The 16,943-nt window shown below is 44.3% G+C and overlaps 1 long non-coding RNA gene across 1 annotated transcript; it reads right to left on the reverse strand.

The window, feature by feature from the left end:
• Positions 1–1,061: 1,061 nt before the first annotated feature.
• Positions 1,062–1,485, reverse strand: LOC131707344 (uncharacterized). Its single transcript, XR_009311135.1, has 3 exons — positions 1,288–1,485; positions 1,170–1,229; positions 1,062–1,111 (listed from the first exon to the last, which is right to left on the reverse strand). It is a non-coding gene; the product is annotated as an uncharacterized LOC131707344 (long non-coding RNA).
• Between the last annotated feature and the right edge of the window lie 15,458 nt (positions 1,486–16,943).

Raw genomic sequence — 16,943 nt, forward strand, 5'->3', positions numbered from 1 at the left:
CTGTGACAGTGTTTCTCTGTGACAGTGTTTCTCTGTGCAGGCTCCAGGATGAAGCTGTCGATCGCTGTGTTTGCAGGACTGCTGTTTGCTGTCACTGTGCTGGCTGGTAAGCCTCTGACAAAGGGTTAAACCTGCATACAGACAACTGGGAAAACTGCAGCGAGAGAGAACTAGCAACAACTGTCCACTGCATTTAGGAGCTTTTCATTTCAAATGCAGATTCATTTTTTATTCCTTATACATTTAGATGTTACAGGATTTTAATGTATTAAGATTAATCAATCTCACAATTTGGCTTTAACCGATTATAGTTTTAATTGCATTATATTGATTTAAAATCATTTGTATTTTGCTTTGCATTAAGCAGTTAAAAATGGATGAATGCATTTACTGAAACAGATGCCTTTCCCTGGGTATCTTCACTTCAGTGTTTCAGTTACTGAAGGTTTTGGGGTGTCAGTCCTGTTCCTATCACATCTCAAGAGAAGGGAAGTGATTCATTCAATAGGACACCCTTTTATTCCAGATCCTATTTTTTGGAGTCTGCATAAGTGTTGAGCTGAGGGATGTCAGAGTCACAGCATTCATGAGTGTGTGTGTTTGCTTTCCAGAGGAGCAGCCTGAAGAAGCCGCGCAGCAGGGTCTGGTGACAAAGAGTTTGGACTACATTCGAGACACCTTGGGCAGCCTCTCCTCCACAGCCACGGAGACGGTCAGCAGCTTACAGGACGCTGAAGTGGTCAAGACTGCAAGGTACCATTCATCACTTCTTATCCATGCAGTTCAAACCCTGCAAGACATTGCACAGAATCCTGACCTCCACACACAGGGCACTGCATCAGAATACCATCAAACAAGAACACTGCAGAATCCTGACCTCCACACACAGGGCACTGCATCAGAATACCAGCAAACAAGAACCACAGAATCCTGACCTCCACACACAGGGCACTGCATCAGAATACCATCAAACAAGAACCACAGAATCCTGACCTCCACACACAGGGCACTGCATCAGAATACCAGCAAACAAGAACCACAGAATCCTGACCTCCACACACAGGGCACTGCATCAGAATACCAGCAAACAAGAACACTGCAGAATCCTGACCTCCACACACAGGGCACTGCATCAGAAAACCAGCAAACAAGAACCACAGAATCCTGACCTCCACACACAGGGCACTGCATCAGAATACCAGCAAACAAGAACACTGCAGAATCCTGACCTCCACACACAGGGCACTGCATCAGAATACCATCAAACAAGAACCACAGAATCCTGACCTCCACACACAGGGCACTGCATCAGAATACCATCAAACAAGAACACTGCAGAATCCTGACCTCCACACACACAGGGCACTGCATCAGAATACCAGCAAACAAGAACCACAGAATCCTGACCTCCACACACAGGGCACTGCATCAGAATACCAGCAAACAAGAACACTGCAGAATCCTGACCTCCACACACAGGGCACTGCATCAGAATACCAGCAAACAAGAACACTGCAGAATCCTGACCTCCACACACAGGGCACTGCATCAGAATACCAGCAAACAAGAACCACAGAATCCTGACCTCCACACACAGGGCACTGCATCAGAATACCAGCAAACAAGAACAACAGAATCCTGACCTCCATACACAGGGCACTGCATCAGAATACCAGCAAACAAGAACCACAGAATCCTGACCTCCACACACAGGGCACTGCATCAGAATACCAGCAAACAAGAACCACAGAATCCTGACCTCCACACACAGGGCACTGCATCAGAATACCAGCAAACAAGAACCACAGAATCCTGACCTCCACACACAGGGCACTGCATCAGAATACCAGCAAACAAGAACAACAGAATCCTGACCTCCATACACAGGGCACTGCATCAGAATACCAGCAAACAAGAACCACAGAATCCTGACCTCCACACACAGGGCACTGCATCAGAATACCAGCAAACAAGAACCACAGAATCCTGACCTCCACACACAGGGCACTGCATCAGAATACCAGCAAACAAGAACACTGCAGAATCCTGACCTCCACACACAGGGCACTGCATCAGAATACCAGCAAACAAGAACACTGCAGAATCCTGACCTCCACACACAGGGCACTGCATCAGAATACCATCAAACAAGAACACTGCAGAATCCTGACCTCCACACACAGGGCACTGCATCAGAATACCAGCAAACAAGAACCACAGAATCCTGACCTCCACACACAGGGCACTGCATCAGAATACCAGCAAACAAGAACCACAGAATCCTGACCTCCACACACAGGGCACTGCATCAGTGTTTATGTTGTTTTTACCATGCTTTCATTTCAGACCCGAACCTCTCTTTGCTAAAGATGCATGTTATTTTCCCTTGGCATCGCACAGTAACGTTTAAAAGGTCTGCTTGAGCTCTCTCTTCTCTTGCAGGGAGTGGTTTACCCTTGGACTACAGTACGTGACTCCCTACTACGAAACACTGCAGAAGAAGGCCACGGATGTTTTGGAGCAATACAAACCCAAACCTGCATAAATACATATTGGTATATTTTTGTTAAACATTTAATTAAAAAAACAAATAAATGTATAACTGATTTAAGATTTGAGTCTCTGTGTTTCTATGTCAAGGTTCAGACCCTCCATCCCTCATTTTCCATAGTTTATTTCCTCCATATTCTTTCATACACGTGCTCTACGTGGCCAGTGTCTCTCTCCTCTCTTCAATACTGCAGCTCATCTGATGGGGTGATGTGTTTATATGTAATACAGAACGAACTCTAGCTAATAAGGGAAGAATAATGAAATATGAGTTAGCATGTTTAAATGATATTATGGAACATTAAAGCATGTGTTTATTCCAGCACTCTGTGTTGGTAATTTTAGCACTAGGAATTCCTTTGCTTTATAATTCACACACAGTACTGGCTACAGTGAAAACAGATTCTCGTTGGTGTATTTTAAGAAGGTAGGAATGTCTTTGTGTTTGCACAGTGGCGGATCCCAGTCATTTCAAAGAGCCGCTGAACTGGGTTCTGGTTTTAAAAAAGAATGTTGCTTTTAATTCAACAGCAGTTTTACTTAATGGCCACAGGGTGGCAGCATTGGTTAAGATATACAGAATATCTAAACCAATGCTGTCTTGCCTGGAAGTTCACTACCTGCACTACTCTTTGTAAACAGCAGGGCCGCATCTGCACGCCTGCTAAAAAGCTTTTGTTGGGTTCAGTGTCCTCTCTGCATGCGGTTCTGAATTACACACAGCAGTGTACACTGCGTGCGGTTCTGAATCACACACAGCAGTGTACGCGGCGTGCGGTTCTGAATCACACACAGCAGTGTATGCTGCGTGCGGTTCTGAATCACACACAGCAGTGTACGCGGCGTGCGGTTCTGAATCACACACAGCAGTGTACGCGGCGTGCGGTTCTGAATCACACACAGCAGTGCGGTTCTGAATCACACACAGCAGTGTACACTGCGTGCGGTTCTGAATCACACACAGCAGTGTACACTGCGTGCGGTTCTGAATCACACACAGCAGTGTACACTGCGTGCGGTTCTGAATCACACACAGCAGTGTACGCGACGTGCGGTTCTGAATCACACACAGCAGTGTACGGTTCTGAATCACACACAGCAGTGTACACTGCGTGTGGTTCTGAATCACACACAGCAGTTTACACGGCGTGCGGTTCTGAATCACACACAGCAGTGTACGGTTCTGAATCACACACAGCAGTGTACGCGGCGTGCGGTTCTGAATCACACACAGCAGTGTACACTGCGTGCGGTTCTGAATCACACACAGCAGTGTACGCGGCGTGCGGTTCTGAATCACACACAGCAGTGTACGGTTCTGAATCACACACAGCAGTGTACACTGCGTGCGGTTCTGAATCACACACAGCAGTGTACACTGCGTGCGGTTCTGCATCACACACAGCAGTGTACGCGGCGTGCGGTTCTGAATCACACACAGCAGTGTACGGTTCTGAATCACACACAGCAGTGTACACTGCGTGCGGTTCTGAATCACACACAGCAGTGTACACTGCGTGCGGTTCTGAATCACACACAGCAGTGTACGCGGCGTGCGGTTCTGAATCACACACAGCAGTGTACGCGGTGTGCGGTTCTGAATCACACACAGCAGCGTACGCGGCGTGCGGTTCTGAATCACATACAGCAGTGTACACGGCGTGCGGTTCTGAATCACACACAGCAGTGCGGTTCTGAATCACACACAGCAGTGCGGTTCTGAATCACACACAGCAGTGTACGTGGCGTGCGGTTCTGAATCACACACAGCAGCGTACGCGGCGTGCGGTTCTGAATCACACACAGCAGTGCGGTTCTGAATCACACACAGCAGTGCGGTTCTGAATCACACACAGCAGTGTACGCGGCGTGCGGTTCTGAATCACACACAGCAGTGTACGCGGCGTGCGGTTCTGAATCACACACAGCAGTGTACACGGCGTGCGGTTCTGAATCAGCGCTGAACACATTGGGTGCGTTCACGATACGCAGACTTTGCTAAGTCTGCACACATTCTGCAGAAAACCTGTCCAAATTCATCGTCTGCGTGAACTCAGCCGGAAAAGACGTCACCAGGTCACGCATCCACGGGTTTAAAAGTCTGCGCAGCCGCGCAGCTTCTCAAGAGGTCCTGCGCTGGAGCAGCCGCGGCGCAAAACAAGAGAGGAGCGCTGGCTGACAAAGAAGCGTGTAGCAAGCAGATCCAATCCTCACTGCATGTGCTACTGCCACCGAGTCAGGGGGTGTGAATCACCTTCGAGTCGTGCCATTCATTATCTTATGAATGATTTGTAATACACATTAAAACGATTTGACTCTTTTTCCACACAGTTATTATACTTTCAAATATTCAGATATTTATTCTAAAGGTTTAAACATGTAAATAAATAAATAATGCTAAACGGTTGAAATGAACCTTAAACCGCGGTGTTATTTTCAGCAGGTGTAATTGGTTATTGATGAAAGGCTATCAGGGACAGGGAATAACCTACTTTGAATTAAGGAGAATATATCAGCTTTAATAACAGGTAGTTGAAGTGAGATATGTGACCATATGTGCAAGTATCTGAACTATTTCTGTCCCAGATCAGAATACAGTACTGTCTAAAACAACCCCTTTATGAGAGGGCGGGGGGAATCCTATAATACTCATTAATGTGTCTCACATCACAAAACATACGTTTATATAATCTCTTTATAGCAGGGACTGTTTCTACTATACATTTTCTGATCATGCTGTAAATTATGAGGCTGGTGGAGCACAAAGGGATCTTCGATTGCATCCTCCTCTTCTGCGATTAGAGAATCTCTCTCAACATCACCTCCATTTCGGTTCTGCTCAGAACTGTTCATCTACCAAAGCTGACCACGCTCCGAAGCAGCGCGTCTGTTTTCTGTGTGTTTTAATTCACTTACACATCTTGCTAAATTAACATATAGCTACCATTTAAAAGAGAACCGCTCCCTCTTTCGAGAAAAATGAAAATATTAACCGAAAATCTGTATCAGCAGCACACCTCGTTTGATATTTCCTGTCAGAGAACCGATCCGACATCATTTTAGAATGATTTTCAAAATCTTCAGCATTGTGACAAATCCTGCGTGGCAGGAGGTAAACACTTCTTCCGAGGCGCAGGAGAATGACTACTATACAAAAGCAAAGAATTGCGAGCCGTGCCTGTAACGTGGTCGTGTATAATCTGTCATCCAACTTAAAAACAGTGAGGTCCGAAAAGCGAACCTCAGCTTCAAAAGAGAACTTCAAGGACGGGATTGCATCACTCAGGTTTGTCCAGTTCTTCTGCCGTACCAGTCTAAATTAGGAAGACATCGTCTATGTATCTTTTACTCATAAGAAGTTTATCACAGAATGAGTTTTGTTCGGCGTTGTAAATAAATACCCGATCTGATTGAGATCAGTCGATTGAATGGGACATTATCAAACAAAAATCATCCTATAGGAATGGGCCGGTAGGTACCTAGCAGCCTCCCAGCAGGTAGAGTCGGTCCGTATCAAGCGCTTAATGGAGGTCGGATGTAGCAGCCGCTAGAGGGCGCTAAAAAGCGGTGTTGAAATAATACAAAAAAATACTTTAATTTTTAATGAATTAGGTTTAGGGGTGGAGATGAGGTTAGTTGTAGACGTTAGGTTTAGGGGTAGGGGGTAGATTTAGGGGTTAGTAGGCTAGTAGGTACCTATTGGCCCATGCATATGGGCTGATGTTTGCTTGATAATGTCCCATTGTGGAACCCATTACTCATAAGAACATAAGAAAGTTCACAAACGAGAGGAGGCCCCATTCAGCCCATCTTGCTCGTTTGGTTGGTAGTAGCTTATTGATCCCAGAATCTCATCAAGCAGCTTCTTGAAGGATCCCAGGGTGTCAGCTTCAACAACATTACTGGGGAGTTGGTTCCAGACCCTCACAATTCTCTGTGTAAAAAAGTGCCTCCTATTTTCTGTTCTGAATGCCCCTTTATCTAATCTCCATTTGTGACCCCTGGTCCTGGTTTCTTTTTTCAGGTCAAAGAAGTCCCCTGGGTCAACATTGTCTATACCTTTTAGGATTTTGAATGTTTGAATCAGATCACCGCGTAGTCTTCTTTGTTCAAGACTGAACACATTCAATTATTGCAACGTGTATTAGGCGATGTGTGTTTAGCTACGGATTTATTTAATAATTCGTTAAGAGAACACGTTTATAATTCATGCGTTAGCTTGTGTTGTATTGCAGTGTGTATTTATTTGCTACTGCGTCGAGAGAAGGTTTATCATTCATTAATATGCTTTTGTTGTATTGCAACGTTTATTATTAATTAACGTTTTGCCTCTAGTATTGCAATGTGTACTCGACGATTGAATTAATAATAATTTTAAAAAGCATTGAAGTATGTAGCAACCAGAATAGCTGAGAGATCAGCTTAACCCTCTTCTATTAGCACTGCAAGCTGCCAGACCCCTGTCTGCGAGAGCACCTGTCAATCAAAGTTTTTCTTTCTTTCTTTCTTTCTTTCTTTCTTTCTTTCTTTCTCTCATTGCTGTTTTCATACAAATAGTTTTGATCCACATACTTTTTGTAGTTAAACATACTTTTAAATCCTGCAAAACTTTTTTCCTGTCATATTTCGGTATTGTCTTATTTAATCTTCTGGCATATTTTTCGATATTATTTATTTACTCTGTACTTTTTAATGTTCACTGTTGTCTGTGCCTGAATCTGTGATGTTGAATTTGTTATAATAATAATAATAATAATAATAATAATAATAATAATAATAATAATAACATATGCATTATTCATACCTACATTCCAGTTATCATCATAATGTGTAGATGTTAAACATCTCCCTTTTGCCATACTGTTACACAGAAGTGATAATCTAGGATCATGTCTTTGTCCCGTTTTCAGGAGTCCTGTGGACCTGATGGCGCCCCGGGTCCCAGCACGTCCAGTGCCTGGGCAGCAGTCTGGTGAGCCTGCGTGGGTCGCTCTTCCTGACGGAGCAGAAGGTAGATGAGCTGATTCAGCTGTGGAGTCTCCTACCCGAGGGAGATAAGCAGCACCTCACCCTCCCTGCACGTCACCAGGACAGGTTGACTAAGGGACGGTTCATGACCACCAAGACCACCTTCTCCTTCATCCCTGGCACGGACAGTCTGAAACGGTAAGTTAGGGCATCTGGAATATCTATCATTTCAGTAGCACAAAAAACACACACAAAATAAACCCTATCATTTTTAAATCTCCACTGAAACTCTCCTAGTGTTGCTGGGTTGCAGGTGCATGCTCGGACAGGACTCAGGACCTGCCCGGTGGCAGCAAACGAGCCGTTTCATAGAGGCCATCTGCCACAGATCTGCCACCTCCACCCATCCTCCACCAAATCCGGTGCAGCGTGCGGTTCTGAATCACACACAGCAGCGTACGCGGCGTGCGGTTCTGAATCACACACAGCAGCGTACGCGGCGTGCGGTTCTGAATCACACACAGCAGCGTACGCGGCGTGCGGTTCTGAATCACACACAGCAGCGTACGCGGCGTGCGGTTCTGAATCACACACAGCAGCGTACGCGGCGTGCGGTTCTGAATCACACACAGCAGCGTACGCGGCGTGCGGTTCTGAATCACACACAGCAGTGCGGTTCTGAATCACACACAGCAGTGCGGTTCTGAATCACACACAGCAGCGTACGCGGCGTTCGGTTCTGAATCACACACAGCAGCGTACGCGGCGTGCGGTTCTGAATCACACACAGCAGCGTACGCGGCGTGCGGTTCTGAATCACACACATCAGCGTACGCGGCGTGCGGTTCTGAATCACACACAGCAGCGTACGCGGCGTGCGGTTCTGAATCACACACAGCAGCGTACGCGGCGTGCGGTTCTGAATCACACACAGCAGTGTACGCGGCGTGCGGTTCTGAATCACACACAGCAGTGTACGCGGCGTGCGGTTCTGAATCACACACAGCAGTGTACGCGGCGTGCGGTTCTGAATCACACACAGCAGCGTACGCGGCGTGCGGTTCTGAATCAGCGCTGAACACATTGGGTGCGTTCACGATACGCAGACTTTGCTAAGTCTGCACACATTCTGCGGAAAACCTGTCCAAATTCATCATCTGCGTGAACTCAGCCGGAAAAGACGTCACCAGGTCACGCATCCACGGGTTTAAAAGTCTGCGCAGCCGCGCAGCTTCTCAAGAGGTCCTGCGCTGGAGCAGCCGCGGCGCAAAACAAGAGAGGAGCGCTGGCTGACAAAGAAGCGTGTAGACAAGCAGATCCAATCCTCACTGCATGTGCTACTGCCACCGAGTCAGGGGGTGTGAATCACCTTCGAGTCGTGCCATTCATTATCTTATGAATGATTTGTAATTCACATTAAAACGATTTGACTCTTTTTCCACACAGTTATTTTACTTTTCACTGGGCGTGAGCTGGGGGGGAAAGATAAGGCAGAAGAAGCAGCAAGGAGCAGTTAGTAGGACAGAATGTGGTCACCGACTGGGGCCGACGCTGTCGACATCCCAGGGGCCGAGGACCCGGCGACCGGAAAGGATAGAAAAGAGGTCGTCGACTGGGGCCGACGCTGTCGACATCCCAGGGGCGGAGGACCAGGCAACCGGAAACGGGATAGAAAAGAGGTCGTCGACTGGGGCCGACGCTGTCGACATCCCAGGGGCGGAAGACCCGGCAACCTGAAAACACATATGAGGGTTAGACTTGAAAAGCCACCCCTCGGGAGGAGATGAGAGAGGTACCCAGCATTTGAGGCTTATGTAAGGGTAGCTCGTAAAACCCCTGATTGGCCGAGACATCACGCTGCCTGGGACCTGAAAATAAGGACAGAGCATTGAGGTTAGTATAGGACTCGGCACGAGTGACCACGTCCTGAAGAGAGGCAGAATAGAAGAGAGCCTCGAGTGAGATGAGCGCAGGAGCTGCGACAGGACAGAGTTTGGCCGGGGGTCCGCTCTGACTCACGCGGTGAGAACCCCTGAAGGTAAGGGAGGCGGCTGCCTAGCCCTGAGGTCGGGGAAGTGAGCCTCACTTGCCCCCCAGAGATGACCGTTGCGAAGGCATGTAGAAGGTGGAGGAGGGGAGGAGGAGGAAAAACGAAACACTAGACAGAAAAGGTGCAGGTGATCAGGTCTTAAATAGTAAATAGAACTAATTAACTGGAGATTAGAAAATTGAAAGATTAGAGATTAGCAGCCCCCCCAGCTTCACGCCCCCCGAACCTCGCAAGCTAACATTTCACTGGGCGTGAGCTGGGGGGGAAAGATAAGGCAGAAGAAGCAGCAAGGAGCAGTTAGTAGGACAGAATGTGGTCACCGACTGGGGCCGACGCTGTCGACATCCCAGGGGCGGAGGACCCGGCAACCGGAAAGGATAGAAAAGAGGTCGTCGACTGGGGCCGACGCTGTCGACATGGAGGCAAGGTAGGTTGGAATCCAGTGACGAGTGATCCTAGGAGTGAGAGAAATCAATGAGGGGGTGAAGTAGAGAAGCAGATGAGATACCTTGACGTTGAAAATAAGGGGCAGATAGGGGAATCTGCTTGACAGCTGAATTAACTGACGGCGCTGAAATGGATCCGTCTGGAGGTACACAACTGAATGATGGCGTAAATTAGAACTGTGAATTCTGAGCTCCTAAGGAGACCGAAGAGGGCTCAGATGCAGATGATCTCCATAGGTAGATCCTTGTATGGGGAGAAGCGGCGTTTCAGAAGAGTAGAATGAGCAAACTGAGAATGGTCATTGATGCGGACAGCGGGAAGGTGAGGCAGAAGGGAAGGCTCTTAAGAATCAGCTGTTAGGCAGATGGTCTCCATGAGGAGATCTTCGTAAGGGGACAAGCAAACTTTCCAAAGAGTAGAGATAAATGAATGGAGAATGTCTGTTGATATAGGCAGGCTGGAAGGTGCAGCAGGGGGGGGGGGGACTTTGAAGATTCCGGAAAGAGTCAGACAAACTACTGGTATGGAGAGAATGGTGGGAAGAAAAAATCCCTAGCTGGACGATGAAAGCCATGATCTGGTTTGATTTGAAGGAATAGGATGAATCAGATTCTGGCACAGAATGTTTAAAACACTGACCAGGCTGTACAATATGAAGCTGTCGAAGGAGGGAGAGAGCTGCGGATACGAAATGCTGAGCAGATTGAAGGAGGTTACTGAGAGGATGATTCAGTCAAATGACAGCTGGTGAATCGGGGGGGGGGGGGCACGCAGCAGACGGGACCAGTCGACGGAACTTGAACACTAAAAGTGGAGGCCGAAGGGGAGCTGGAACTGACAGTTGAGGTAGCAGCTGGAACCGACGAACATGTGTAAATCGACTGCTGGGGAAGCTCAGCACACTTTGTGCTCCATTTACTGGAATGGAGGGCAGAGATGAGATGTTGACTATCCTATGTGTCAGTGAATACGGGATCGATCTGTGGTCTGCTACTATCATGTCTGCTTGAAATGGAAAAGGTGAACTCACATTGAGAGACTGGGTTTCACAACTCCAGTTATTCTCCTAGAGTGGAACTCCTTAACTCATAAACAAGACAGATTTCCAGTCTCACCACGTCTCTCACCATGTATTAATGCTGTAATATTTGAGAGGATGTGTGGACATATGAATAGATTGCTGAGAAACACAAGCACCTCGTATTTTTGATCAGATGGGGATTAGCATTAGCCTTGACTGCGGAATGCTTCCACGATCTGCGTATTGGAGGAAAGCGGAAGCGCTGGAAGATCTGGAGTAGTGCAGGTCCAGATTTAGACTGAACTAAAGCAACTTGCATGCTAGAACAGTGAGTAGATCTGAAGAGGGAGCAGAGATCTGCTGCAGGGAGGAGCAATTAACAGTAGAGGATGGGATCTGCTGGATGGTGCAGAGATCTGAGGAAGTAAACAAAGAAGTGCTGTCAATAATGAGCGGTGGTCTGCTGTAGAGAGAGATCTGCTGAAGCAGGGATCTGTAATAGTGAATGGTGGATTGCCATCGGTAGTGTGATGATCTGCTGTAGAGCACAGACATCTGCTGAATGCGGTGGATATTGGACTGTGAGTTAAACTGATTTAGATGAAGCCAGAGATGGAGAATACATAGAGCTGAGGCTGCTGTAGAACCTAAGAGGATGAAGAATCCGCTGCTCTGAGGCTGTTGAAATATCTATAGATTTGGTCAGGAGCAGTCCGCCTCAAAAGGGGCGGGGGGAGGGGGGTAAGAGTTGAAATTGAAGAATGTCATTTGATATAGATAGACTGAGGATGAGGCAGGAGGGGGAACTCCCGAGAATCCATCCGAGTGAGAACTGCGGGAATAGATAGAAAAGCTGTAGTGTCCGAGCTTTGCAGCGAAACCAAACTGGTTTAATGTATAGAGAGAGAGAGCTTGTGGTATTATACTGCCATCCAGAGGTTATGATTGGAATTACCTCATTGACCTGAGTGAATCAGGGTAGAATCTAAGAAGTTATTACGATTAAAATCCTCGTCTATGTAGAACAACATTTGCTTATTCCTTTAGATTTGAATAATAAATATTCTAGACATGTTTAGGACAGATAGTCATGAATATAAATAAGTTAACGCAATATTTAGATGTTATGGTTCGGCGCGTTGAATTCGTCTCCGCCAGTTGTGAAAGAGCAGCAACAGGAAGCCGGAAGATTGCAGTACCGAGGCACAGAGCACGCAGAGCCTGATGAAGCTGCCTAGTCACCATGACAACTTACCACTCCCCGCAGTCACTCAATGAGGGCGTTGCCGTGGTAACCATGGTCTGTGAGGCGCCGGTGGAAAAGTTACAGTACAATAGTGTTGTTGGAGCATGTTGTGACCAGTCGAGTCAAGAGCCGCCACTGGTTGAAATGGAGTTTAGAATGGGCTGGATACGTCTTTAAAAGGTTGAACGTAGCTGATGGAGGTCCAGGGCAGGATCTTCTGATGAAACGGTAATTGTGCTGGCTCAGTGGGAGCGGGAGAGGGGCGTCTGATTGCGGGCGAGGAGTAAAGAAAGATTCCGCAGACAAGGCCTCGTGGTGGAAATTAAATAGAGCTAAAGGAAGGCAATCGCAGACAACAGAAATGTCGATGTCATGTCGAAGGAGCTTGAAAGTTTAGCGGAGGACCAGACTTCCTGATAAAGTTGCAGACAAGTTGAGTAATGAAGCTGCGCCCTGGACGGCTCTGATGCTGAGGTGGAGACTGGATGGAACAGGAAAGAGTAACGTTGGAGCTCTTGGAGCCGAAAAGAGAAGCTGAATGAAAAGAAAGATCACCTGAGCAGGTAGGAAAATTATTGATAATATCTTGGCAGCGCTGTGCAGAGAAATGACCTGCAGTGAGCCAGACAACGAAGTTTAGATATTAGCGGTGAAGCACGAAACAACGGCGTCTGAGCGTTTGCTACAAAAAACGAAACACTAGACAGAAAAGGTGCAGGTGATCAGGTCTTAAATAGTAAACAGATGCTAATTAACGGGAGATTAGAAAATTAAAAGATTAGAAGATTAGAGGCCCCCAGCTCCACGCCCCCTGAACCACGCAGGCTAATATTTAAATAGATTGGGGGAAATTGGTACCGTGTACTTTATAAATGTAATGTAGTTTGTAACGAGACCATTCAATTGCTGACGTTGTTGTCTACTTTGTATGTATCACAAAAAGAACAGAATTGCTGAACTGGTTAATTAACTTTACTATAAGAAACTGATAGATCCAAGTATTTTATATAAACTGCAATACTATAATCTGTGCTAATTAGTTTAATTAACTGCACTGTAAGAGACTGATAGATTTAGAGTTTGTTTTATTGTATTATCCTTATATGTCTCTACTAGACAATTGTTAGACTGTGAAGTGAAGGTGGCATTGTCATATGGTTTACATTATTGTTAATGTGCTTGAGATTTTTAAAACAATTACTAATAAAAACTTGTAAAGGTTATTTTTGGTATATGATTGCTTGGTTTCTCCTGGATAAAAGAGTTTGCGCGGGAACGAACCACTCGACGTCCTTGTCCTCAATAAACACAAGGTGGCGTAGTCAAATTATTAACATAAATGTAGCTATATGTATATAAAGACCTGTTACACAAGCAACCAACCGTTTGCTAAACTATTTAAGGACCAAGCGCTATTTTGGCTGTATTTGACTCTCTTCCTATAACAATGCACTAAAAATCAATTTGTTACAGTCGCATCTTAGAATTGGTGTCCTTGTTTTCAGAACACTCTGGGGAACGTTATAGCATTTCTTAATCTGTCAAAGCCGTCTGGCAAGGCAAGCTGTGGCTTTCAATTTGAAATTTCAGTATGATGTGGTGTTGACATGATCTCGGTCCTTAAAGGGTTAAGAGCCAAACACACTGACCAATTGCACCACAGGAATTTGCTGCGGGATACGAGGTGAAAAATCACGCGCCTTGACAGGTTGCATTCCTGACTGACAGCTCGGCACCGTTGGTTGTGCTTGGTAGAAAATGGCGTTGTTGGAGTCGGGGTATAGCTCAGTGGTGGAGCATTTGACTGCAGATCAAGAGGTTTCCTGGTTCAAATCCGAATACTCCCTTTTTAATTTAAATTAAAATACAAATGGCTTTTTATAATTTTTCATTTCAGCCTCAAAGGTACAAACAAGTAACAAATAGTGATTTAAAGACAGCAAAAAGGTACAGATGGGTAATGGATAATTATATTTCCCCATCTCTGCTTTCTTTAAGTGTTATGTTCAAGGTTGGTTAAATGTAATGAGAAAAGGGAAAATAAAATTGGTTGGACAAAATAGTACTGCAAATACAGTTGTTGCTAAACTATTATTATTTTGTTGTTCTTGCTGCTGTTGATATAACTGTATTACTTCTATTGCTGCTGCTAACATTGCTGCTATTGATACAACTATCATTTTGAATACTATTGCTATAGTTACTGTTGACTTTGCTGCTATTGAATTAGCTATTGCTTTTATTGTTAATTGCATATGCAGGGTTGGAAATAAGACTCCTAATGCATAGCAGTTTGGTCCATTTCAGGTTTTACTAACTGCAGGCCCTTGTATAAACTGTACTAAAGAAGCTGGAAAAAACAAGTCTGCAGGTTAGAAAACCCGAAATGGCTCCTCCTGCTATACAATGGGAGTCTTAATTCCACCCCTGCTTATGTGCTTAGCCATTTTAATAGTGTGTTTTTGCATAGTTAAATTTGATTGCTTTTAATAGTTTTAGAATACAATTAATAAACCTCTTTTTGATAATTACTTTGTCTGGCTTCCTTGTCTGCGTTACCAAGGTGTTATAACTTATAACTTACCCCAGTGACACACACAACATCAATATAGTTGCTGCTTGGACATATCAAAATACTGTATTGTAAATATATATTTAGTTTACATTTAAATCTATTAATGTTACACATGGTTTATTCTTTAACTCCTAATAAAAAGCATTATAGTTTAACCAGCTTGGTTATTGTACAATTATAATGTATTCATTTAAAAGTAAAAGCATGTGCTCACTCACTCACAGATAGATTTACAAAAAAAAGTACAAATGGAGATTCTACAGAAGTGACTGGAAAGTTCTTGAATTTGCAGTTTGTTTATTTGAGGTCACACAGAGATAGTGATCAAGTGGGAACTCTTTCAAGTGTTTTCAGAACAAAGGATTCTGGCATTTTTATTTTACATTTTACAAAAGCAGACTCTGAAAAGCTGTCTTTGCAGACTGATGGTCTACAAATATTCCATAAACTCTCACAGGTTATTCCACGTTGGCCATTAGTGTAACTAGATATATACACACACACACAGACACACACACACACACACACACACACACACACACAGACACACACGCGCACACACACACACACACACACACACACAGACACACACGCGCACACACACACACACACAGACACACACACACACACACACACACAGACACACACACACACACACACACACACACACAGACACACACGCACACACACACACACACACACACACACAGACACACACGCACACACACACACACACACACACAGACACACACACACACACAGACACACACACACACACACAGACACACACACACACACACACACACAGACACACACACACACACACACACACACACACACACACACACACAGTGTATGGTAAATGAAAAACTCAGTAATATTAAGGTGGATCTTCGATGGACAAGAAAAGAAATAGAATTTTTAGATACCATAGTAGAACTTGTAGAAGGTTCAATTGAGACTGACCTCTTCTGTAAACCTACTGACATGCACCAGTATTTACACATGTCCTCTGCACATCCGATACACACTAAAAGGGCAATCCCAAAGGGTCTAGGAATAAGAATACGAAGAATATGCTCAAAAGAAAGTGACTATGTAAAACAAAGAAATGTATTAAAAACAAATCTTAAAAAAAGAGGATACAAAGAAAGAATTATAGAGTTAAGAAAAGTGGATAAACTAAAAAGAGATGATCTACTAGATTATAAAAATAGAGATAAAAAGGTCAAAAGAGTCCCATTAATAATGACTTACTCTAAACTTTTGCTCAATATTTCTAAGATAGTTTGGAAACACTTGCGGATTCTACATAATTCAGAAAAATTAAAAAAAAGTATTTCTTAAGGCCCCAGTTGTAGCATTCAAAAGAGAAGCTAATTTAGGTGATATTTTAGTTCACAGTAAACATAAAAGAATAATTGACAAAATAGGTTATACGAACATGTGCACCAGTAGATGTAAAGTGTGTAAATACATGGACAAAAGTAAAAATATAGTTAAACAGAACAGAACACCACATATCCACTAAAAACTAATACCTACTGTAAAAATAGCAATGTTGTTTATGGAATAGCCTGTGAAAAATGCGATGAAATCAAATATGTTGGAGAGACTGGAACTACTTTATATAAAAGAATTCAGAACCACCTTTCATTAATTAGAAATAAAAAATTGAATGAACCAATAGTACAGCACTTCACCAGTCAGGGACATGACATAAATGATGTAAAGTTTGTAGTATTAGAACAGCTAAGATTAGACAATGCGACATATAGAAGAATAAAAGAAAGTAAATGGATAAATAGACTGAACACGATTATGCCAGCGGGACTCAACAGAAAAGAATGAACTAATTAACTTCAATAAATATATAACATTTAAATAAATGAACAAAATTAATTCAAAAGTTGTGCACGCTGATGCGCTGGGGAGGCCAAATCTAGACTGATCCTCAGAGCCAGCATTGCATGATATAATAAAAATATAAGTTTATATAAAGTAATGTTAATTAGAATTAATACAGATTCGAAGAAAGAAGTAAAAATGATGTCACAATATATAGAACACCATTACATCATGTAAG

Source organism: Acipenser ruthenus, chromosome 39 (genome assembly GCF_902713425.1).
Source record: "Acipenser ruthenus chromosome 39, fAciRut3.2 maternal haplotype, whole genome shotgun sequence".
Classification (NCBI taxonomy): domain Eukaryota; kingdom Metazoa; phylum Chordata; class Actinopteri; order Acipenseriformes; family Acipenseridae; genus Acipenser; species Acipenser ruthenus.